The sequence below is a fragment of the Monodelphis domestica genome, chromosome 3 (genome assembly GCF_027887165.1).
Source record: "Monodelphis domestica isolate mMonDom1 chromosome 3, mMonDom1.pri, whole genome shotgun sequence".
NCBI lineage: Eukaryota > Metazoa > Chordata > Mammalia > Didelphimorphia > Didelphidae > Monodelphis > Monodelphis domestica.
This window is the reverse complement of record NC_077229.1, coordinates 430,760,217-430,786,712: the sequence shown is the minus strand read 5'-3', so window position 1 is coordinate 430,786,712 and position 26,496 is coordinate 430,760,217. Positions and strand designations below refer to the sequence as shown.

At 34.1% G+C, this 26,496-nt stretch overlaps 1 protein-coding gene across 13 annotated transcripts in view; it reads left to right on the top strand.

Annotated features, from left to right (window-relative positions):
- The window catches only part of TCF4 (transcription factor 4), a 438,336-nt gene that overhangs the window by 282,801 nt on the left and 129,039 nt on the right, over window positions 1-26,496 (top strand). The window lies entirely within an intron of this gene.

The following is a 26,496-nucleotide window of genomic DNA, read 5'->3' as shown; positions in this document are numbered from 1 at the left end:
TGCTTGAACTTTGCAACTATGGTAGTTAACACCAAATTTGCCTACACTACAAAAAGGGAGATGGGACAGATGGAGGTGTGTGAAAGACTAAGGGAAAAAAAATATAACCTCTATGCCCCCATAAAAGTATACATGAATATGCATATATAGGTTTATATATGTGTGTAGGTGTATATCTCTGTGTGTAATATATATTAGATTTATGTAGGTAACTTATAACATATATGTGTAACTTTTTTAAATGTATGGAGAAGCCATTAATAAAGTATCGATTCATTTAGAAGCATTACCTAAATTGTAGTAGCTTTTTGTTCTTCAGAAACTATATTATAGGATCCATGACTTTTTGGAAACATTATAAATAAGTCCTCATACTTAAGTATATTTGAAATTATCTTAACAGTTTCACAGTGTATAAGCCCATGTGACTTACTGCAAAATATAGGTCAAGAAATTAATAGAGGCAAAGGATAGCATTGGAAGATTACTCTACTAGGGCTTGCATTATTTTCAAAAGTAAGATAAACATGATCAAGTTTCAATGCTTGGGGGATTTCAAAGAGTGCAGTTTAAGAGAGCAATACAATTATATTCTTTTAACTTTTTGATGCTAAATACTTTTTAAAACACTAAAGTTTATTGAATAGAAATATATATTTGAATTTCTAGCACTTTTCCCCACTAATTGCACTAATAGTGCACTAGCACTAATTCCCCAATCATCGACAAATTTCTACACTTCCAAGATTTTGATTTTTTAATTTAGTTTCCAAACTTTCTTTTTAAGTTAGCAAATAAGAGTTAAATTTTAAACTACTGGGCAGGACAAATAAGATTCTTTTTATATTGCATAATGGATACATAAAGGAGTAATATCTTCACTTCATCAAAGTAGTGCTATGTTTTTAAGGAAAATGTATTTGCCAATGCCCTATTGACAGATTTTTAAAAAATAAATAGCACCAAATACTTCAACTTAGTACAAAGTACATTTGTAATGAATAGCAGGTAGTGTATAGCCTCCGTCTTGACTGGTATAAGTTTAAATTTATTTGAAGCTTTGAAAAAGGCAATGCAGAATTTTAATAGTTCTAAATATATAACTATTTGGGAACAAACCAAGTTTGACAGTGATTTGGGGTGTATTTGTTTTTGTGCCTGTGTGTTTCTACAGCTGATAACATAGGTGTGTACTTCTTGGGTAGCTGTGTGTTTTGCTTGTGCATATGCTCCCTCTTCAGAGATATTATGGTAGTGCAGGAGATAATACATATCTTTTTTAAGGTTTTGGCTAGAACATATAGATGATTGATAAGTATACATGAGAGACATAAATTTGAATATTACAATGTGGGCTAAATACATCTTGAAGATCACAGGTATAACTATATGCAAATGGTTTAGTCTTATCTACTACTTGATAGTAAAAGAAACTTGTTAGTCCTTTGAAGAATGATATAGCCAAAATTAAGTCACTAAGCCTAACCTGTCTGTCTGTCTCTGTCTGTCTGTCTGTCTCTCTCATAAATATTGTTCCATTATGTTAGAATCTGAGTATAGCATAGTCAAGTATAACAAAGTCCCATTTATGTAATAAAGAAAATCTTTGATCTGTTTTGTCGTATGTCAATTACATTTCAATTGTCAACATTTGAAGAGGCATTCCTTTTGGGAATAAGTGCCTTGGATATAAGAAAAAAACCATTTCTCTCAACTCATTCCAAAAAATTCCCTTATATCTCTTTTTTGTGCACTCAAACAAATAACAAAAATAAGTGTTGCAACTCATAAATCAAAATGTATCACTGACTTTTCTCTTGCTATTTATTGAATTACATAAAGTGCTGCTATAGAACTATTTTAATAACTTCAGAAAAGTCTCCCACCTGATTTGAGCGACTTCTTTTGCTTAAATTCTTTCTAAATATGTTTTCTGCATTGCATATTATAATAATATAATCACTTTCATTCTTCCTATTGGCATACCATATCATTATGCCATTAGTTGCTCTGGAGAAGCCGTTTAGAGTAAGTAGTTTATTCTTAGTAGCTGCATCTCCAAGTCTCACCCTATTTGGCAGTTTTGCTATTATGAAATTTGATGGTTTTAATGATACCAAAGTATTTTATCAAAAGTTGTATTAGAAATGCCTAAACCGCATTGTAACTTTGACATTTGGAATTGAAAATGACTAATTCTGGGAATTTTGTTATAAAAGGAATTTACTAATATGAAATGTTGATCTTTAAATACACAGTTAAAGGAAGAAATAAAATTAAGAATGTAGAAAAAAAGCTTTCCACAATTATCTGACTATAAAAAACAAGATTTTGGAATAATTTTTACTGAGTAGTTTTGATTTATTGAATGGCAAGTAATGTAAGATAAAAATACTTGAATTATTGACCCTCAAATCATATAAAAGTTATTTTTGTTTTTAAATAGCATACAAGTTCTACTGCTTATTATGAAGGTATAATTATTAGCCTTACATTACTAAAATTTGCTCTAAGGAAAAATGTTAGTTATATACTTATGGTAACTTTATATTATTTTTCATACATTTGTGTTTTCATGAGTTTTTATTTTTAGAAACATAATATCTAGAACTTTAAAATACTGTTTTACTTTAAAGATGAGTCAGTATCTTCCTGCCATTCCCCTCGCCCCAAAAATTTAAGAATATTTTTGGTAAAATCTCCCAACATCTAAGTCTACATGTTACCTTTCCTTTTTCTTTAATAAAACAATGTTTACAGTTTGACTTTGTGTCTGTAATAATAAATAGGAAGAGACCAAGATGAAAAAGCAAGTATTGGCAATTTCAATCATTCATTAGTAAATGTTTTAATATTGCAGATATCAAACAGAGAAACACATAACCTTCAACATTGCTTTCCCTTGAAGGTACTTCATGCTCTTCTATGAATCCTGAAGCGCATGCTGCCTAAATTCTTCACGTTTGAAATCTCACCATTATGTCACTGAAAACCAAATGTCAGAAGTAGAAGTCTTTGTAGTAATGTTCAATCCAACCCTTAAAGAACTTCTTGTTTTACAGGCCTTTCATCATTTGATGAATGGCTAGAGTTCTTGAAATAATAGTAATAGGAGTAAAAATAATTTGTATTTATATAATACTTTGAGGTTTGCAAAGTATGTGACATTTCTATAAGGAAAGTGCTATGATAATGCCCATTTTATAGATGAAGAAACTTGGGTCCAGAGACTTTTGTGGTACTGCATTGGATTACAACTTGGAGCAGAAGCAGGATTCAAGCAAAAGTATTGCTTGACTTCAAGTGCAACAGCTCTGGAAGGCTAACAGTTGGGTATTATGCATATTTGTATACCTCTTGCCCTTCAGCACCTGGCACAGTTCCTTGAACTTAGCACATTATCAGTAGGTATTTGTTGAATTAACGTGATAGCACATAGACAGATGACTTTGAGTCATTAAAAACTGAGTTCAAATCTGGGCAAATCATTTCATCTAACTTTGACTCAGTTTCCTCATATATAATATGATAGCACCTACTTAATAGTCAGAGTAATGCGATAAATGTGTAAAACATTTTACAAATCTTAAATCTGTAAATGAACCATTATAATGATCTTGATAAGAAACTATTCTTTTAAAAAAAGACGTGTTATTATTTATCATCAGCAACCTTACCATAGTATGACTGATTATATCCCCAGAATGTCAGAAGAAACTGAATATGATTCAGTCCCATCTTTAACATTATTGCTTGTCATAATTTCTCTTCTTCCTCCTTCATCTCAATGAGATCATTTTTTGAAATAATAATGCAAATTTCTAAATTGTTTTAGGGGCAGCTAGGTTGCACAGTGGATAGAATGCTGGGCCTATAATCAGTGGAAGACCTGAGTTCAAATCTAGCCTCAGACACTTACTGGCTATGTGAGCCTGGACAAATCATTTAATCCTGTGTGCCTCGGTTTTCTCCTCTATAAAATGAGCTGGAGGAAAAAAAATTGCAAGCCCTTTCAATATCTTTGTTAAGAAAACCCCAAGAAGGGGTCATGAAGAGTCAAATATGATATAGTGCTTTAATATTTCTGAAACCCTTTTTGCAACAACTATATTGTTAATTATATAGTAAAAGTATTACCACACCCATTTTATAGATGAGAAAATGAAATCTTAGTGAGAGTAAATGATTTGCCTAAGGTCAAAGGCGCTGGCCCCATGTCCTTTGACCTGAATACCACAGTAAATAGTTCCTTGCCACAATTTCTTTCCTGTCTTTCAGATAGCTCAGGATACTGTTTTTTGTCTTTGCATAATGAGGTATTTAGGACCCTCAAAAGAAGTAGAGAAATAGAGCATAGACCCTAGCAGTGTAACAGAGCCTGATTGGCATAGTTATTTTCTTGGAAAGTAGTTTTCTGAAGTCTGGACATCCCATAAGTGAGATCATGCATCAATGCAAGTGACTTTTCTATTCATGTTTCCTACAGCATCAGGGCTAACAAAAACTAGGTAATTATAATTAGACCTTTTGTTTCCAAAATATATGCATCTCTTCCCTATCCTATCTTGAAAGTGGAAATCAGTTCATGGTGGAGGATCTATCATAATCAATTCCTCTATTATTAGACATAGTATGATGTAAAGAGCTCCAGATTCTATGATTGGATTTTGTATTCTTGTTTTAGTACTCTCATAATAGTTACATTTTCTAGTGTATGTCACTAAATTTCTCCAAGCCTCAGTTTCCTCATCTGAAAAAATGTAGATGCCAGATGAAGAAAGGACTTGCTAAATCTTGGTAAAACTACTATATGAAAGTGTTGTTATCATTAATGATTGGATTACCCCCCCCTCATTTTAAATTGCATTGGTGTTATTCTGCAGTTATTCAGAAGTGGGTGCTACTGAGTAAATGTAAAACTTTTCTCTTATGATTAGGCTCAGCTAGTTCAAGAAATGATGGATTGAGAGTGGGAAATTTAACTTCATTCTGCATGGCATGAATATGTGTATCAGTATAGCAGTTTGTTTCAGCCATAAATCAAGAACAAGCTTAAAGATTTTCAGTACTGTGGTCTGTGGATTCCTAACACAAAGCATTTCAAAAAACTTTCTAGGGAAATTTAGAGAATAGCTTTTTTCTAGCCTTTGCCCCAATGTCTTCTTTTAATGGTACAGCTAAATTCTCACAAGGAAAAACATATTTTCATCACTTGGCTTTGGAAATTTTTTGTACTTTTAAAATTATTTTGGTTTTGCAAGCACAGGCTTTTTAAGTCTTGCATTTTAAAACAGATTTGCATACAGCCATATTATTTGACTATATTTCCTTATGAGGAAGTCTTTTTCTTGCCAAATGAAAGTCATAGAGTGACAGGACGCAAAATTAAAATTGGTGTGGTTCCATTTGGGCCATTATATTCTCCACCATCCCTACTCCTTTGAAGTGCCCCTTCTTTGGACATCTTGCAATGAGGGAACCTTTCTTGGGGAAAGTGAACAGTCCTAGATTAGGTTAGACACAGCCAGCCCTCATTTGTAGTCATTGCCACCTTGTGGATTACAAAGGATATTGGTTTTCATAAACTTCCACTTAATTTTGGCTCTTTTTTTATTGCAAGTACACTCTGGCAGGGGATTGTTAGTGTTCTTCACCAAAAGGATCCTCTAGTTTGTTCAGCAACACCTCATTTCTCCACTCACAGTTCATTTATGATTCTGATGAGAGTGTTTTTTCAGGAAACACACATTTCACTTTTTGACCTAGGAGCATCTGTTAGAATTTTTTTTAATACTACTTTGGCATTCTGAAAGTGTTAATGTCTTTCATATCTGTTTAATGCTATTTAGGGATATTTATGATCACCTCTTGGTTACTCAGGGTAAAGTGTGTCGCAATTTTTTTTAAACAGACAGGAAAGCATTCATATGAGGAAACAGATTGCTTTAAACATGTGCTTCCTGTGACAGTAAAAAGAACAAATTAGATTTAACACTGTGTAATGAATGCATAAATGTGTACATTTAAGCTTTTAAAAGCTTTATGTTCAGTTCTGGTCAAAACAAAAATTGAGTCACCTGTTAAAGTAAAGGATACCTAGATCCCTACCAATGCACATCTAGAGGCTACATCAGGTTAGAATCAGCCTCTGTGTGTTTAACAAAGAAAGCCAGATGCATTTTGGGATTTCCATGGCCATATTTTAATTTTTCCCTTTTGAATCTCAGGTTGAAAAATTCCATTTCTCTGACTTCAGGAACTGTCATTTTTAAGCATTGTTCTCAGTTATATTTAAAGAAAAATGATATATTTTGATATCTGTAATAAATTAGAAAATAATTTTATTACCTTACTGTCTTTTATTACCTCATATACTGTGGAGGTTACTATGTGCCTTGCATAGTCTATGAGCTAAATCCAATAGGAATGGGTATTAGTGGCTATAAGACATTGTTTTTGAGCATTCATTCTCCTTGGAAGAAGAGAAGGATCATCTCCATCTTTGCCTTAATCCTAATCATATTCTCTTTTCTTTGTTGTTTAAATCTAAAATTTTATGGAACACATCATATCTGTCTAAAGAGGTAGAGCAGAAATTTCTTAAGAGAATACATAGTTTGGGGACATCTGATTCTCTTATTACATACTGAGGTACTAATATCAAAACAGACTGCTCATCATTGCACCGTAGGGCAGGGTTTATTTTGGCTGACAGACACAAAGAGAAATGGGCACACTGTACTCTTCTTGGCATCAAAATGGGTTAAGGAGAGCTGGGGGTACAGAGTCAGGCTGTGAATGCAGTCACGGCCCATGGTTAACTTCCTCTTTGTATGATACTTGGCTTTAATAGAACTGATGACTTTTTTTTTTTAAATATGGGGTGAGAGTTCAATGAACTGGGAAGTAGCCCTAGACTCTCTATTATTCTATATTCTCATACAATTGACGTGTACCTCATTTTTTGAAGTTACTGCAGCTGTTCAATGTAGTGGCTTCCAAAGCTATACACAAAGCATTTATACTTCTTATTTTAAAAAAAAAGGTAATCAAATTGGAAATTTTTTAAATGCTTTAGGCCACTAAAAAAGAGTTAGACAAGGGTGACAGTTTCTCTCAGTGATAGTCTTAAAAGGCACTGATATATATATATATATATATATATATATATATATATATATATTTTAATTGCAGTGATATGACACTTCTTGCAACAAATCAAAATAATTTCTGGCCCTGATAGAGAAGTGGTACAGTGTTAAAAGAGCTAGCTTCATTTCAGAAGAAATTATAAATGCCAGTTGACTGACTGATTTTTGTATTGTTTGTTGTTCCTATTTGTTTAGATTCATAATTTTCTTTGAAGGTTCATTTGGAAGAAAATACAGGATAGGTTTTATCTTCCCTTAAGATTTTCCTCCTGTTTCTATATTTGCAGAGAGCAGTTCCCAAAGGCAAAAATGAGTGAGCTACCATCTTGAGGAAGAGATGATATGTTTAGTGAACACCAAATGCTCTAAAAGTTCTGACTGGAATTTTCAACAGAATCTGGTCACTTTGGACTGTTATTTCACAAAAGACCAGAGCAATTGGTTAAAGATCTGTTAGATGACCAACTTCTGACAATCCAAAAAATAGACTAGAAGGGTGAGGGATAGAATATCATTTGTTTGGTAATTAGGGTGCATCTCTTAAGAGTTCCAGAGAATTCTGATTAACCTTTATGTTCCCACATTCTCACATGAAATTAGCACACCTTTTAAATCATTGCTTAGCATTTAAATAAATATTTTTGAACCTTCATAGTGCAACAGGTTTTGAAAACACTAAAAGTATGCTGTAGGTTTCCAAAAAACTTCATTTTTCTTACATTTTAAATGTTCTGTTTGTGCAAAATTTCGAGAATCACCATAAGGGCTTCTTTGCATTTTTAATTTAGTAACTAACATATGAATAAATTTGCATATTAATTAGTTGCAGATTAAATCATGCATACATAATTGCCTCCTTACTGTGTTTAATGTTTGTCAAAATCTCCAGCCTGGTTTGATGGATGTCGTATGAAAGATTACAATTTGATGTACCCTTGGAAGTATTTACACCAATAATGCAGGATTCTTAATAGCAGAATTCTCTAGTTATATACAGTTACTAATAAACATGTAAGATAGGTGCATGTCCCTTTGACTGAATTTTTTTCTTTGCACCAAATCATTTACTATTCATAATCATTAATGCATCTCCTAATTATACAGCATATGTCTGTTAACCCTTTCATTGCAGATCTTCCAGTGGCAGATTAAAAAAAAATTCTGTGACAAAATTCTGGAATTTTGTTTTATAATACTGCTATTTTGCATCTTCCTTCTTCATTAAGCATACCTTCTCTGTCCTCTCATCTATTTTATTTTGGTGTAACTTTTAAAGTTGTGCTGTTTTGTATCTTATAACCAAAAAAATATCTAGTAAATGTACTTCATAGCTATTACTTTCCATATTGACTACTGGTGAAAAAAATCAATGACATTTCAAATGCTTTATAAGGAAGGCAAAAAGAAAAAGAACCCATACAAAGATTAAGGCAGGGTCTTTTTAAATTTCATGAAAATATGAACATTTAAAGCTAAAGGAAGAAAAGAAAGAACAGAGGACTTATAAAACAGATCTTGATAATATTCAGCTTTTAATTCATTCCATTGTGCTTGCTTGGTCCAGCTAAAATATGTTCCTTTATAGGAAGGATATATTTTCTGCTGGACAGAGAAGTAATAATGCTTTAATTCAGTAGATTATGATTTTGATACAGTTAACAGGGGGAAAAAAACTAGACATGGAAAATCCCTGTTTTGATAGGGTTAAGTAGGACTTATTATGCCTTGGAGTGTTCTTTTTTTGTTGTCAATTCTTCAGTTCCATAAACTTACTTTTACTTATGTAAAGACTAGACCATGCCACCATCATTTCCAACTGACAATATATACATATATGTGTATCTGTGTGTGTATATATGTATATACATATATATATAATATATATTTACTCTTTTGATAACTAAGCTGTTTATCACACTGTATTACCCTGCATTAATGAGCATTCCTACTGTGCAAAGTTTTATCAAAAATGATGGTGTGAATGCCATTTTTAATTGGAAGTTTATACAGTCAAATTTATAGTACACAACAAAAATACATATACTACAATTCTAATCCACGCCAGCCACAGGATACAGATCTTTTTAATTTCACTGTAAATTCTTATTCACTTGTTTTATTTATACTGACTATTACCCAATCTTTTCCTGTTTTAAAATATTTAATAGAAACCACTGTTAAGGGGAAACTGAGGCATACATAGGTTATGACTGCTTTTAATATTAAGAGTAAAAAATATGTGTCATGAATAACTTTTACTTATTTACCAGTGGATCTTGGTCCCAAATTTTGGAATGTCTTCTAAAGTTATACTCGGGTTCTGGGTTTTTTATTATTATTTACTATATTAGAACTATATTTAGTAGAGAAATATTAAAATGAATGAAAAGCCCAATCTAATTTTACTGAATTAGATTTTACATAAGAATAATACATAATGTTACATTTGGTCATATCTCATGAAATGATTTTCTAATCACAAAAAAAGACAAAGTGTTTATTGCCATTTATAACATACCCTTCTAAAGGATGTCACATTGCACTAAATCACATAACAATGTAAAAATAAAATTTAAAGACAACCTACAAGGGCAAGAAATAGTTGGGCCAGAATACCATATTTATCTACCTCCATTGTGCCTAGGTAATTTGGGGCATATGGTATGTAAATGACGTTCAGAAACCCCTGCCAAACCTAGGCACGATGGGATAAATTAAGGACAGATTTTCCATGGTGTAAGTCCCATGTCTGAGGCCAGCAAACTCTTTGCTTAGATATGTGTGCTTAGCGCCTATCTACAGTAAGAACCTCAGATACCATTCATTGGTAAATTTTGGCTTTCAACTGAATTCTAAGGTTGCTGAACATACTTATATAACTACAAACATATATGTATGTATATGTGTGTATATGTATAACTAACACACACATACACACATACTCATATCTTCAGAATTTGCTTTGTGCCATTTTAAAGATTAATAAATAATTCTTAATACAACCTTGCCAATACCAACCAACTCTCACATGGAAAACTCTGAAAAGTGATCAAATGATTGTTAAAAAAGAGTTACTGTAATTAAACTATTTAAAATGCAATTTGTTTTAGGGAACCATTTTATAAAAGAAATTCACTGCCCTTGGCTACACTTCAGAAATGTGTTGTCCAAAAGGATTAATTTGTTCATAGCTAATATACACAGACATATATATGCATATATTCTGTATAAAAAATTCCTTAGTATGAAGAGAAAATAATTTTGAAAAATGAATACATCAGATATTTTTATCACCCTTAGAACCAAAATAGCTCTGTCATAATTGTTTTAAAAACCTGTTAGTTTGAGTTATTGATGTTTTATGGCACATATGAGGAATTACTTGTAAAAATCATTATTAATTTAAAGGCCATGTTTCCATTTACAGAAACATAAAAGAACATTTAGAGACTAGCATTTAGTGCATTTAAAAATAGCCTGATGATGATTTGTCTGTATTTCAAGAAAAATTCCTTTCCTTATCTGTTAGTCAATCTTATATCATATTTTTGTACTTTATGTTGTTTAAAGCAACACCAACCGATGGAATTTGGGGCTTCTATTGCAGAACCTTTTCTATGTTGATAATTTTAAATAGTATCTTTATAATGAAGCAACTATTAAAAATAATCATTAACTAGACTAAATTCAATTATCATTGTACTTAGGGATCACTGATATCAAATATACAAAAATTAGATTCAGTCTTGAATCTTGCCTATTAAAGCTTGTCTTAGTTAGATAAACTTAGGTAACTTTTTTCAAATATATTCAGCAAAAATTAACATCAAATATCTAATACTTAAATGAAGTGCCCATACCTCACCCCTTTTTAAAATCTGGAGTTGATATAAGAGGAATGTTATCATATTAAAAAACAAAAAAAAAACATTTCCAATATTTATGTAAACTTGGGTTAAGTTATGAATTTTTATTCATAGAGTGAAAAACAGTATTTAATTTTAAAAAAGAACACAGCTGGGTCAGCCTTTCAGCTTTTTTAAGGAAATAAAACCTTGAATAGAAGACGTTGAGGGGATTGGTGGGAAATGATTTGGAGAGGGAGATGGGAGAAGAAGATAACAATGTATCAAGTTATAGAGGGTACAAATTAATGATGTTTCACAGTGGTAGTGGGGGTGGCATGGAAATACTTTACTTATATGATACAATCACCAAAAAGTAGCCACTACAACATATTAGGTATTATATCCCCTAAGATTTTGGATTTAATTTCAGTGAATGGACTGTATTAAAATTAAACACCTGCAATTTTCAAGAAAATTAAGGTGTATTTAAGATGGATAGAAAGTTGACAGGGGTTTTTTTGGCAAGCATCCTGAGCAATAAAGATAATAATATCTCAAACTATTAAAATGATCTATTTTTAATGATCTATCTTTGATTTAAAATGACTTAGCAGTTTTGTTAAAGAAAGAGAGAAAGAGAAATGAAATTTACATGCTCATAGACAGTTCTGCATACCAAATTTCAGAGTCTTGCAATTTCCATTATGAAGATCTGAAAATTAAGATTTGAAATGGCAACCCTGACAAATCTTTAACCACTCCTGTGCTACCAGATAGCTCTGTGATAATAATAATAATAATAATAACAAATAAACAAAAAATTTAAAAAATTAAGCTAGCATTTAGCCTGATGGCTTATTTTAGCATTTAGTCTCAGCCAAAATATTTGTTAGTAAAGGATCTTTAAAAAAATACTATACAGTTGTATATCTAATTGTCTGCAGGTAAATATGATTTAAACAGTTTGTCATAGTCACAACTGTCTAGTAGCCTAGGTATTGTGCCTTAAGCCATTTCTACTCTATGCTAGAAGAGGTTTAGTCTCTCCTTGAATTATATTTATCAAAGGGTATTTGGTATAGGTATGTGTTCATATACCATTAACTCTGGTGTTCTGTGACATCTGGGTTCATTTCTAATTCAAGCTGCCACCACCACCATCACCTCCACATGTAGAGTCATGAAGAGAAATAGAAATAATAACCATGTTAACAAATGTTTCAAGTTTTATACATGTATCAGTGATGTAGCATCATATATGTGTATGTATGTGTGTATGTATACTATATTCTCTTGGGCATATTAAGATGACCATTTCATCTCAAGATATATATATATATATATACCATATATAAAGTATTCACTTATTAGTGTTTTCTACAGGTCCAGTATATTCCTATAATTCCTGTAAAGTGAAAGCTGAAAAAGATCTTAGAAGTCATCTAATATAACCTCTTCATTATACAAATGAAGAAACTGAGACCCAGAGACAAAAATGACATAAAGTAACAGAGCTAGATTTGAATTCAGGTATCTGAGATCAGATTCAACATTCTTTCTCTCTATACCATGCTGCCTCTCTAAAAATACCTCTTCATTGTCAATCTCATATTTAAAGCTAGAATGTGGCAAATAAATTCTTAATAACCAGAATAATCATAGATACTATAATGGTACAGTCAGTTATTTTTTTTAATTGCTACCAGAATCAAATATTTTAGGTGCTACAAAATTACCATCTTGAAATAAAATAACAGCCTATTTTTTATGTTTTTAAAAAATCAAACTAATCATTATGGAAAGGTTCTGGAAGCAAAATTTTATTTCTTAACTAATTTGCCCAGAAGCTCTATAAGATCATTGTCTTTCAGAGTATAAATATTCCTACTACACTGTAGCAGCCAGGTAGGGAGAACAGTGGATAGAACCCCAGGCCTAGAGTTGGGTGGACCTGGGTTTAAATGTGGCCTCAGACATTTCTTAGCTGTGTGAACCTGGACAAGTCATTTAACCCCATTTTCCTAGTGCTTTCCATTCTTCAGCCTTAGAATCAAAAAAGACAGAAGAAGTTAATGATTTTTTTAAGATCAAAATTTGAATTAGTAGAAGGCATTTTTTCACCAAGAAATTCATTAGACTAGTGACTTAAGTAGACCCAGTACCTAGCCCTAGAGTAGAAATACACGTGGCCTTAAATGTTGTACCACCTAAAAAAATTATAGGTCCGAATAAAGATGACATTATTTTGAATGGAGGAATAAGAACATGTCTGCATACAATTTCTCTCTCTCTCTCTCTCTCTCTCTCTCTCTCTCTCTCTCTCTCTCTCTCTCTCTCTCTCTCTCTCTCTCTCTCTCTCTCTCTCTCTCTCTCTCTCCACACACACACACACACCTTCTCTTTCTCTCGCTCTCTCCCCCTTTCTCTCTCCTTCTTTCCCAAAATTTGGCCTATGATTTGGGAAGATCAACCAACTAACAACTTCTCTGTACCTGGCACTGTGCAAAAGGCTACAAAGATGAGGCATGAAACAATCCATGCTTTCAAGGAGCTTCTGTTCCAGTGACAGACAACATATGTAAATATATACAGGCTATATAAAAAATTTAAAACAAACATGAAGTAGACAAATACAAGTTAACATTTGGAAGGATCAGAAAAGGTTTCCTCTAGAAGGTTCTGCTTGAGTGAAGTCTTGAAGAAAGAGGATTCTGTGAAGTAGAGTTGAGGATAGTACATTTCGTGCAGTGGAATTGAGTCAGTTCAAGGGCACATGGATAAGAAGTGGATTATCAGTCTAGGCAGCAGGCAATAAGACCTGAACTAAAGCAGTTACATGAGTAGAGAGAAGATGACATTGAAGTTTCCTTAGTTGTAAAATGGAGATGATAATAATTGCACCTGCCTCACAGGTGTTAACTATGAGGAATAAATGAGATAATAATTGTAAAGTGCTTAACACATAAGAGTCACTATATAAATGCTACCAAGTAGTAGAAGTTCTAATAGGAATAGTGGTAGTAGTGATGGTGATGAAGGTAGAGGTGGTAGTAGTGGCAGTTCTAGTAATAGTACTAGTTCTGTTAGTACTAGTAGTAGTACTAGTACTTTTAGTACTAGTAATTAGTATTCATGTATATTCTATTATACCTTTGGAATTTTGTTGCTATTGGGGAAATAGCTCTTTTATATTGCTTCAGCTTTTGAGGGGAAATCACCAATATGTCATCATTAAAAAAAAAAAGATTTAAAGCAAAATAAAAGAATACTAGATCCATAATCAGGAAAACTAGGTTGAAATTTTGACTCTGCTACTTGTGATATATTTTGCTTTGGGGAAGTCATAACCCCCTTTGAGAGTAAGATCTCTTCTTGTTCTTCACTTCAGCTTCAGTGATTATTAGAAACTGTGCTGATAATCCAGTCATAAAATGTACCACTAAGTGAATGATGCCCTTTAACAGTCTAGAAAGTAGTAATAAAAAGTAGCTGGAAAAGCCACCATGATTTTCTTCTTGATCACTTATAATACAGAACTGAATTTAACATCTTTATTTACAACTGTTTTCCAATAAGTTGCATTTCCGAGCCCAGGAAGGATTTGATCATTTTACACTTGTCTCAATCTGGTCCTGCTTTAGTTTTCTTGTGGTGAGCTGTTATAGTACATGGACTTCCTGGTTTAGGTCATGGTTTGGACCTGAAAGGGAAGGAGAAGCTAAAGAGCTTCTCCTTTCTTTCTCTCATCTTCCTTCAGTGATTTTTAGTTATATGCCTAAATTCTAGATGTTATGCATGACATAATGAATTATAGAATAGATCTTCAGTCTTGGTTTCCTGGTTCTTTTGAAGGGGATGGAATGTTATATAAACAGATAATTGCAATATACATAGATTGTACAATAAGGGTATTAAAGAATTACACCTCAAAAAATACAAAGACTGAGGAGGAAGGCTTTCATGAAAGAAATAGAATTTGAATTTGGCTTTAAATTATAGTAAGGAAATCAACAGGTGAAAATAAGACATTTCAGATATGGAGATCCATTTCTTATCTATATGGGAATTTAGACACAAATGAAAGTATAGGGCACGAAAATACCTCCCTTGCTATAGATTAGCTTTTCTAACATGGAAGTAACAATTATCAAATTTGAATGGCTTCCAGATTAACCTAATAGTTAGAAGTCTACATTGTAAAATTATGCCAATTGCCACATATCACTGCTATTTGGGACTTTATTCTTCCTTATCCATCTCAGAAATAATTTATTAGGACCTTATGCACGTACCTACACACACACACACACACACACACACACACACGCACACACACACACCTTCAACCTCTTGAACTGAGAACCAGAATCAAATCAACACTGCCATTACCGTTGTAATAGGTATATCAGGAAATTGCCCTGTTGTTTCATACTTTATCTCCACTTATTAAATGTGTTGTCTCTTCTATTAGAATGTAAGCTCCCTGATGTCAGAAACTGTCTGGCTTAATGCCCCCATCATTTAGCAGAGTGCCAAGCAAAATAGTAACCTCTTAATAAGTTATTCTTCATTTGACTTTTTTTGTAGCTGAATTATTTGTGGGATCACCTGGGAATTTAGATTCTTATGTATTTGCCTTCATTATAGTCACAGAATTATAGAATTTTAGAACCATTCCAAACTTCTTTGTTTTCCATGTGAGGAAACTGAGGCACAGAGATATTATATGAATTGCTTGCGTAACGACATGTTTGGCACAGCCAAAATAGATCTTGGGTTCCTGATACTAAGTACAGTACAGTTTCAACTATACTATGCCACTCTAGTTCCCTAATTAAATTCAAGGAATGTAGACTGAGACCATTTTGGCCACAGTGTAGTAACTAAGAAAACCACAAACACTTGGATGAATTGGAAATATGAAAGGAAACCAAAGCAAACCTCACTAAATAGATTGAGATGACAACATGTAGGACAGAATGGGAATGATGTCTGGAGTGACCTCATTTTAAATTTAATTTCCTTATTCTCTTTGCTCACAGAGTTGGAAGTTTGCTACCAGATAAGATGGAGAGCAATGGGCTTCGTTGAAAGTTTAGGAAAGTCCTTCTCGGTCTGTTGGGAAGGAGTAAGCCCTTTCATGGCCCCCATCATCATACCCCCATCCTTCCCTCAGTTTTTCTCTGCTGTAATTTTCTTCCATTAGACCTTATTTTATCCTTCCCTCTCCCACTCTCTTTTCCTTCTCCACCAACCCAAATCAAAAGCCTTCAGTGAATTATAATAATCCATGGCCCTTTTTGATCCTTTTGCCACCTCCAGTGTTGGTAAGAGGGGAGGCTATTCCATAAAAGCTACTGGAGTTCTAGCTGTCATTAGAAATTTATTTACTGTTTGCCAGTTACTGTGCTAATTGCTTTACAAATATCTCATTCCACCTTCATAATCTTGAGCAAGAAGGACTAATATTATCCTCATTTAAAGAAAAGGGAACTGAAGCACATAGATGTTAAGTGAGTTGTCCAGGAGCACAAAACTAGTAAGTGTCTCAGGATGATTTTGAACTCAAGTCTTTTGGCTCCAGGCCCTGGTACTCTATCCACATATTAAAACCAGAAGATATCAAAAGGTGGCCTTAACAGGAGGAGGGATTTAGCCTAGCATTTACCCAGCTGTACCAGCCAAAGCTCATGAAGGTATTGAAATTGACTTCACAGTTGGTAATTTAGGGCATCAAGAACTACCAATTTTAATTCCACCCCCCCACCCCCCGCCACAATCCAACTTATATCCCCACTAGAAAAACTATAGCTGGAGTATTCTGCTGAGGGTGGGAAGAGAAATATGAGGGTAGGGTTGTGGTATGGTTTTATGATATATCCTTGAAGTAATTATGATGATGATGTATTTTGTTGATTTAATGGAGGGGGTTTTGTGCTGTGGGAAGTACACCAAGTCTAGAGAAGTAGGATCTGCATTCAAATCCTGCCTCTGAAACCTCCTCCCTGTGTAAACTTGGCACTTACACTACCTGGGTCTGTATCTTTCTCCGTAAAACGAAAGAGAGCAAGACAGTGTCTTGCAGTGGATAGGAAGATGGCTACAGAATCAGGAAGACTTCTATTTAAGTCCTCTCTTTGATAAATACTAGTTATTTGACCCTAGGAAAGTTAACTTCAGAGCCCCAGGCAAGTCTCTAAAAGTATAAATTGTAGAATAAGTGTAGATGCACATTAATAAAAGACATTGCCTACACTAATGAAATTAAAAATTTCAATCCTAAAGAAAGGATGGCCAACCAAAAGAGGGCTGATAATCCTTTCTCACCCATAACCCCACAAAAACCAAAACATCATTATCTCCAGATGTTAGTTGCTCAAGGCTCTGCTTGGACCTTCTACTTTTCCTTCTATACTATTTTTCCTGGTGATAACATCAGTTCCCATGAATTTAATTATCATTTCTATGCAGATAATTCTCATCTATTTATCTGTCCTTAATCCCATTCCTAAAGTAGTCTCCCTCTTGAGTTTTATTTTTTACATCTCTATATGGTTTATAGGCACTTTAAATCTACCATGTCCAAAACATTGTATTTCTCTCAAAACCTTCCCAAACTACTTTTCCAAATTTCCCTGTTATTAATTTCCAGCTACCCACATTTACAACCTGGGTTCACCCTCATTTTTATCCTGCCCCCATATCTACATTATTTGTTAAGTCTTGTATATTCTTGTATGATTCTTGTCTAATTCTACCTTCACATCTTTCCCATACACCATGTCTTCTTTCCTGACACTGCTTCTACTTTCATTCAGGCTCTCTTGACCCCACTTGAATTACTGAAGTATCCAGATAGACCTCTCTCCTTCAAGTCTCTCCTCACTCTAGTCCATCTTTCAACCATCTATTAAAGTGATCTTCCTAAAGCATAGCTCATCATTCCCCTATTCAGTATTTTTATGGGCTCCCTGTTTGATCCCAGAATCAAATATAAAATCCTATTTGTCTTCGAAAGCAAAATCTAACACTTTCCTACCTTCCCAATCTTTTTATCTCTTACTCCTCTCCACCTACTTGAATCTAGTGCCTTTGTCATCCATGCTCATCTCCCAACTCTGCATTTTCGCCTCCTCTCTATGATGGAATTTTCTCTGAAATTTTCTCCATCCTCATTGGCTCCCCTGGCTTCCTTCAAGTCCTAGTCAAAATGGCACCATCCTAAGAAGTCTTTTATAGGCCTTTAGAATCTTACCTCTGAGATTATTTCCAACCTAGCCTTTAAATTTCTTGTTTGTATATAGTTCCTTGCATTTCAGTTCCACTAATTAGATTGTGAGTCCTTGAACCCTTGAAAAGAGTAACAGTTTTCTCTTTCTTTGTATGTACAGTTTAGTACAATGCCTGGTATATATTAGATGCTTAATAATTGCTTGTTAACTTGACTTAGTCACTTCTTTAGAGCAGAAATACAATTCTCAGCTCAACTTCTTCAAGTACATGGTGTGCAGGCTCCGCAAGCAGATGTCAGAATAAAATGCCACTTTCTATAACAAAAGAAATCCCCACTTTATTTGGCATCCCCATACAACTTAGTGAACAATGCAGAGGACTGACCTTTTCCAGAATTCAGCACATTTTAAGGTACATGTCAGTTGCATTATTTATTCAGTGTTCTTTTGCCCATTTTTTAATTGACAGTAAAATCCTGTGTCAAAAAAGTTAGTGGTGGCTTGCATTTAACTTGTGAACAGCCTAATTCAGCAATAAAGAATAGTGTCAAATTCACAGGCATTTATCTGAAACTGAATTTCTGTCCATTCAGAAATGCATGGAAGCCAATAAGTTCATTGGTGCCATCTGATTTTTAATAATTTTTTGTCACTAGTCAGATGGCCTAGAAATGAAAGGTTTTAAGTTTTATTAGCATTTCTCTAAATAATCCATTTTACCTTTGTGTTGTTTTAGCACAGTGAAAGCATGAATATATTTCAATTTTATTTTGTAATTGCACAATATTTCTTATTTGGGTGCTGAACTTTTGGGACTATTTCAAAGATCTTTATTTATAAACTTTTGGATTCATTCATTATAAACAATAACTCAGTAGATACTGATTTGATATATTTTATGTTACATCTCATCTGATACTTCATTGTTATCTATATTATTATAAAATTATGACAGAGGATCCCAAAATCTAGAATGAAAAGGAATCTTAGATACCATTTAAGCTAATCCCCTTATTTTTTAGGAGACTAGAGAGTTGAAGTGCCTTGCCCAAGGTTTTATGGGTGTAGGTAGCCCAACTAGTAGTAAAATCCAGGTCTTCTGATTGCAAATTGTACAACGGTGCATTTGCTTTAATATATTTATGATTCAAAGCATCAGTGTTGCCATTTCTATAAGTAGTTAACAAAATCTTTGTTTAAAAAGCACTACTCATTTTAGAATAATAAGTATATTTCATATTATAAAGAAATATTTTTCATATGGGGAAGCTATTTTTATTGTCCTTGATTATTAGATGCATAGATAGAATCCATTTTTATTGAGAAGAGAGAGAGAGAAAGAGAGTGTGTGTGTGTATCCTGTATCCAGATGCTATGACAATTATCCCTTCCCCCATGTGCCTTCTGGAGTGAAGCCTTTCTGAAGTATAATACTTAGAGGTCCCAAAAAGGGAAACTTTCCTCCCTCCTCCAGAAAAAAAAATATACACACTGGACTTCCCCTTGACCTTACTAGAGTTCATTTTGCACATCTCAGGGCAAAATGTGTCTCCAAACTATTCTGGAAGGGGAAAAAATTGCCTCATGCTTCCGTTTGGCTCAGGTAAATGTAGTAAATGCATACCTCCCTTTATCTAGGGAAGTACCATAATTTGAGTCAGCTTCCTCTGTCTCTGTTGTTATTTTGTCCAGTAAGTGAGATACCACTTCAGTGTCTCAGAATAGAAACGGTTTGTTTTTGTTCTGAACTCTTGGCCCAGCTGAGTATAGCATGCCCCCAGTTATACTAGGTCAGGATGAAGATTTTTTTTTCAAGAACATTCCATGCATCCCAGGGGTGTGGAGGTGGGGATTGTTTTCCAGGCCCTTGGAGTTGGGGTGAGAGGGAAATTAAAAAAAGCGATTTCATTTTATCTCTTGAAACTATGGTTTCCATTACATACCCTTTATCATTTATTTTTTAGAAATGTGATAGAATTTCACTTTAACAGGTATTGATCTTGCTACATGAACATGGAGAAGAAGAGCTTGCTCTGTGATTAACACTTGGAATTTTTATTCCCTACAAACTCTGATACTGACAGCTACTCTGGACTTTCATTTTCCTTGTTTGGGATTCAATTGTATCATCGTCATATTTCACATTATAATTGCATGTATTCTGTTAGAACCTAAAGACATATTTGGGGTCTACTGACACAGCCATCAGGTCAGTCTGTCTTGTAAACTATTGTCAAGAAGGTGATCTGTTGCTCTGTGTAATAGCCTTTGTATTCTGTGCCATAAAAACAGTAAGGCTTATGGGACCAGCTATCAAGAAGAATTTGAACTAATTAAGGAAGGTCCTCCACTACTTAGCCCAGCCCTTCTCATGATTTGAGATCTAGCTGTAAGAGCCATGATGGATCCTTGCTCATCATGCTCCCAAATTCCATATGAAAGTGAGCTTTCTTTACCTCCTCAAAATTTCTTAAACCATTTTATTTGGCATCTTTATTTTGCTCTTCAGTTTCAACTAGCTCTGAGGATACAAAACAAAAACAGCATTCCCTTCCCTCAGGGGATTGTTAACTATCTTCTGCCTTGTATCATATTGACTTGTGTATATATTCCTCCTTGAGGGAGAGTGTGCAAGTTCCTGGAGAGCAAGTATTGTCATTTTTCCTCTTTGTATATTCCTTGCCTAGCACAAACTCTTTCTGATGCTTAACAAAACATTAAATTGAAGTATTTTGAAGGTGGGAACAAGAATTTGGAGAGGGAGATCTTTGTGTTTTCCTTTGTGATCCTGCCATACATCCTTGGAAACGAGAGAGACTTTGTTATTATTTGGTTGATTTTGCTTTTCAAAAATGAATGAGGATCTTCATAAGTGTCTGTAATATAAAGTTACATGTGAAGTATCCTCTGTAGTCTTAAGTAAAAGATAGGAAGATTGAGGCATGGAGGACTGAAAAAAGTTATTTCTTAAAAGAAGACATTGGAAATAGCTAGGTGGCTCAGTGAATTGAGAGCCAGCTTTGGAGATGGGAGATCCTGGGTTCAGATGTGCCCTCAGACATGTCTTAGCTGTAACCCCAATTGCCTAGCCCCTATGGCTCTTCTACTTTAGAACCAATACACAGTATTAATTGTAAGATATAGGGTTAGGGTTTAAAAAAAGACATTTCCTCTCTTGATTGTTAATGCAAAATTGTTTCAAAACATTGTTACCACAACTCTGCTTATTAATTCAGGAACAATGACCCACTCTTCTTCAACATATGTGAAGATATACAATTTTTCAAGACAAAAACATCCTGTATAGATAAAACCTGTACAAAATAATGTAGAAAGGGAAGTTTCTGATAGAATCAAGCCTGTAAGTCAAGTTTTGTCAATTCCTGTCTTCATACAAGGAGTGAACCAGTCAGCATTTTTTAGTGATTTCTATATGCTGGACACTGCTAAGTTCTGGCAATATGGAGGAAGGGATAAAACATACCCCTATCCTTAGGCAGCTCCTCTTTTATTGAGGAACATAACATGCAAAAAGTACATGAATAAAAAAGGCCTCCATAAAGAGATTTGAGCCACCTTGAAGGAAGCCAAAGAAGCCAGAAAGCAGAAGAAAAGAGAGAGAATTACAGAAAAGAGAGCAGAATTCCAGGTAGTCAGTGGGAAGGCACATAATTAAAAGATGGAATGTCTGAGGAACAACAAGATAGTCCTATCAAAGGAGTTTGATGAGTATGTAGAGAGGAAGAAAGTGTAAGAAGATTAGAAAGGAAGGGAAGAAGCCAACTTCAAAACTTCAAAAGCCAACAGAGTGGGGCAACTCGGTTTCTCTGTGCCAACCCTAAAGACAGGATTCAAATCTGTCCTCAGAAACTTCCTCACTGTGTCACCCTATGCAAGTCACTTAGCCCCAGTTGTCTAGCCCTTACTGCTCTTCTTCCTTGGAAGTGATATTTCGATAAATTCTAAGGCAGAAGATGAGGGTTTTACAAAAAAGCCAACAGAAGTTTTTATATTTGGTCTTGGAAGCGATAGTTATATTTATTAAGTAAGATGATGACAAGGTCATTTTGATATCTGAGGGAAGAATCAATTACAGTGGGAAGAAATTTAAGGTAAAGAGCACACTTACAAGACTTGCTGTTGTCCAGTCATGAGGTGAAGAGGAGCTGATGTCTATTTGAGGAGAAATGGCTATTATATAAGAAAGAGGAATATACCAACCTGTTTATATTTAAATGAATGTTTGTAAATACTTTAACGGATATAATACAACACAGCACAGTCTGGGACAATGCAATATAGCTAGCTATGTTTATTAAGAGCCAGCTACATACTCCATGTCCTTCTAGAAACTGAGGGTATGAGGACAAAAAAGAAGAAAGTCCTCAGTCTCAAGGATATAACCTTCTACTCAGGGATATAAAATATAGACTATGAATAATAATACAGTGGGATAAGAGGAGGGCAAGAGCACTAGCAACTATGGGATTGGGCAGAAGGTAAATTGGAGGAAATTCACAGAGAAGATGCCATCTGAGATGAACTTAGAAGGGAAGATAAGAATTGAAGAGGAGAGATAAACTCTAAAAGTGTTAAAGAAAGTAGGTTCAAGTTAGGGAGATAACAGGGTAGCGGGAAGAGTTGAGGACTTGGAGTAGATCTGGTCTTAAGAGTGAACTGACCCTAATTTAGGTCTTCACTCTGACACATAATAGTTGTATGACCATGGACAAGTTATTTAATTTTACTGAGCTTCATTTTTCCTACTTGTGAAATGGAAATAACCATATTGCATTTCCTACTACATAAGGTTGGTATAAAGAAAGCACATTAATTCACCATTCCCAAAAAAGACCTTATTGTTGGGAATAGAGAAAGCATCCTGACTGAAGAATATAAAGAACATTGTATTTGACAGTCCAAGTATTTATCCTTTTTAAGATAATACTATGAATTGACTTAATTTTACAATACTTCATGACTCAGTGAATCTATATGAATTTTAAAATGTATTACAAGTGATGTTCAACAATAGATTAATTATTCAGCATTTGTCCAACATATCCAATATTGAACTGAAAGGCCACTTAATGTTTAGTGTCATTACATCACTATGATTTTGTGGTCCATTTGTACTTTCAGTGTCATAATGAGACCTTTTTGACTAGGTTAATTAGACTGTTTACACCTAAAGGAAGTGAGAGAGAGAAAGACAGAGAGAGAGAGAGAAAGAGAGAGAGAGAGACAGACAGACAGACAGAGAGAGAGACAGAGAGAGAGAGAGCGAGAGAGAGAGAGAGAGAGAGAGACAGAGAGACAAAGAGAGAGAGAGAGAGAGAGAGAATTATACAGACCTGTGGTTGAAATTCTATATATGGAAACTCTGCTACAATGACATAGATCTATAACTCATATGTAACTTAGGGTCTTGGAGAGTTTGGAGCCAGTTCAAAGTGGTTCCATAATTCATTCCTTTAGAGATTAAGTAACTTAGATTTGGGTCAAACAGCTGATATGTAGCAGAGGCAGAATTTGAATCCATAAGCATTCTTTATCTTTCACACTATGTACCTACTCTGGCTAGTTTAGTTATTGTATAGTAGCCACCCTAAAGGCATAGGTTTTAGCTTACTGAAAATCCATTGTAATGTATATAACAAATCTATAAATGCAAACTGTCACTGTTTTAGTTCAATTTTGTGAATTAAATGCCAGAAGTATTTTGGCATACTTATAGATAGTGGCTTCTACTGGGGTAATGCAAAAACTGTAGATTTACCTTTTATACAGTGTTCATTAACAACTTTCTGGATCAAAATATGGTAGAGAATAACTGCCTTTCCCTAGCTCAGTGAAAATCCCTTAAGCAGTTATGTTATGTCCAGAGGCAAAATTGAGAGTACTGTATGTAGAGATAAAAAAAAATCAACAAACATTAATTGTTGTTTTATTAAAAAATTTTCTTGTCAGATAATTTTTATGTCTTTTTGAGAGGTTTCTTTTTTTATCAGAACATTTCTGATAGACCAAAGTCCATATTGGGTTAAAATAGTTTCCCACTATCGAAATCCATGGTTAGGGGGCAGCTGGGTAGCTCAGTGGTTCAGAAGCCAGACTAGAGACAGAAGGTCCTGGGTTCAAATATGGCCTCAAACACATCCCAGTTCTGTGACCTGGACAAGTCACTTAAATCCCATTGCCTAGCCCTTAAGTCACTTAACCCCCATTGCCTAGCCCTTACCACTCTCCTGCCTTGGAACCAATATATAGTATTGATTCCAAGACAGAAGGTAAGGGTTTAAAAAAAAAAAAAGAAATCCATGGTTAGTGCATTTTTCGGATATGGATACAATTGGCACATGGCAAGTGAAGTTTTAGAATTGTGTGAGGGCATTTAGGAAATATTCATTTAGATATCCTATATTTTAGACAAAATAATTTGTTGGTAAATCTCATTTAAATAACAGTATGGTAGCCAAGGATATGGCCATCATGATAAATTGTATTTGTTGGTTTTGACCATCATACTGAAAGTCATGGAGCTCTATATGTTCTCTCTATGATAGATAACTTTGACCTTCTGAATACCCACCATTACTTGGGACTATCTCTTCAGCCATAATTTGGAGCCCATTAAGTGGTACTTGAAAAATGATACCTTCAGTTTTTAAGCAAATATGTTATATTGTTGTTCAGTAGTCCAATCATATCAAATTCTTTGTGATTGCTGTCCATTAGGATTTTCTTGGAAAAGATCCTGGAGTGGTTTGCCATTTCCTTCTTCAATGGATTGAGGCAGAGGTTAAGGGTTCACACAGCTAGTAAATGACTAAGACCAGATTTGAACTTAAGTCTTTCTGACTCCAGGCCTGGTGCTCTAGTCACCAGGCAACCTAACTGCCTCCTAGGTAAAGAGAGGTTCCATCATTTGCCTGGGATTACACAGCTAGTAAGTATCTATGGGCAAATTTGAACTCAGGTCTTCCTAATTCCGAGACTTTCTATTCTCTGCATTCTATCTAGTGAGCCACCTAACTGCCAAGCATTTTATTACCTTCCAACAAAACGGGATTGTTTTGTCTCCTAATTATTTTGTCTGTATACTAAATTGTCTGCTTCTTCTACCCACCAAGTAGCACTTTATTTAATTTTTCTAAAAGTACTTTATCTATATAAACACTTCTTTTGAATGAGATCATAAGCTTTCTCAGGTTAGAAACTGTTTTTGTATTTATTTGTGTTTCTTAAAGTAAAGAGTATAGAAAAAGTACAGATGGGTTGATTGAATGAATCCTAGAATATATCCCTTTGTATAAAATGATGTCAGAATTACATGATTCATCTATTCATGCAACAAGTATTTATTATCTCCTTTATACAGTGAATTGTTCAAGATGTTATGATTACTCCCAGAGAAGCACACAAAATAGTTCCTTCAAAGTACTTTTTCAATCCCAAGAAGCAGGAGTAGATGGTGACCTTAACTTCGTTTTAATTATTAGTTTCTATAAGAAAAATCTAAAAAGCTATATACTTCAGAAGAAGAAAATAATAATAGGGAAACTTTTAAAGTGATCAATAATTTTGAAGAAAAAACATATCTTTTTTTAAAGATTCATTTCTCTGTGAAAGATTACCCTTTAGCATCACAAACTACATCTTCAACATCCATACATTTATAACAAAATTTTAAGAGAGTAGTTGGTTAATTTTTTTGGTATTTAACTGTCTTTTTTTTTTTTTTTGCTTTAGTGATACAAGTAACTGCTTCTCTAGGAGTATGTGTGTATACAAATGCACAAGCACACACAATATGACCTTTCTTATTATCATTAAAATATGAGAGGAAGAATGGCATATTGGATAAAAAACTAACCTTAGAGCCAGAAAACTGTACTGATCCCACCATTGGCAAACGATTGTAACTTCCCTTCTCCTTCAGGCAACTATTTGTAAGAATTCTGGTCAAAGATGAGTTGATGATCTCCATCCTATTGGAGGTATTTTCACTTTGAAAAACTCTGTATCTGTCTGTTTCTAACTCTTTTACACACACACACACACACATGCACACATTAATTTTCCCTTAACTTTTCATGGAATATATTTCTTTTGTCTTCAGATTTTCACAGTTCATGGACAGAGAAAGTGAGCTTAAGTTGTAGAAACCCTCATGAGTTTTGTTATAGACATGTGCTCCAAGGTCAGAAAAGTAAAAGCAAAATAAACTGAACTATAGCTAATTTCCTTTCTCATTGGTTGAAA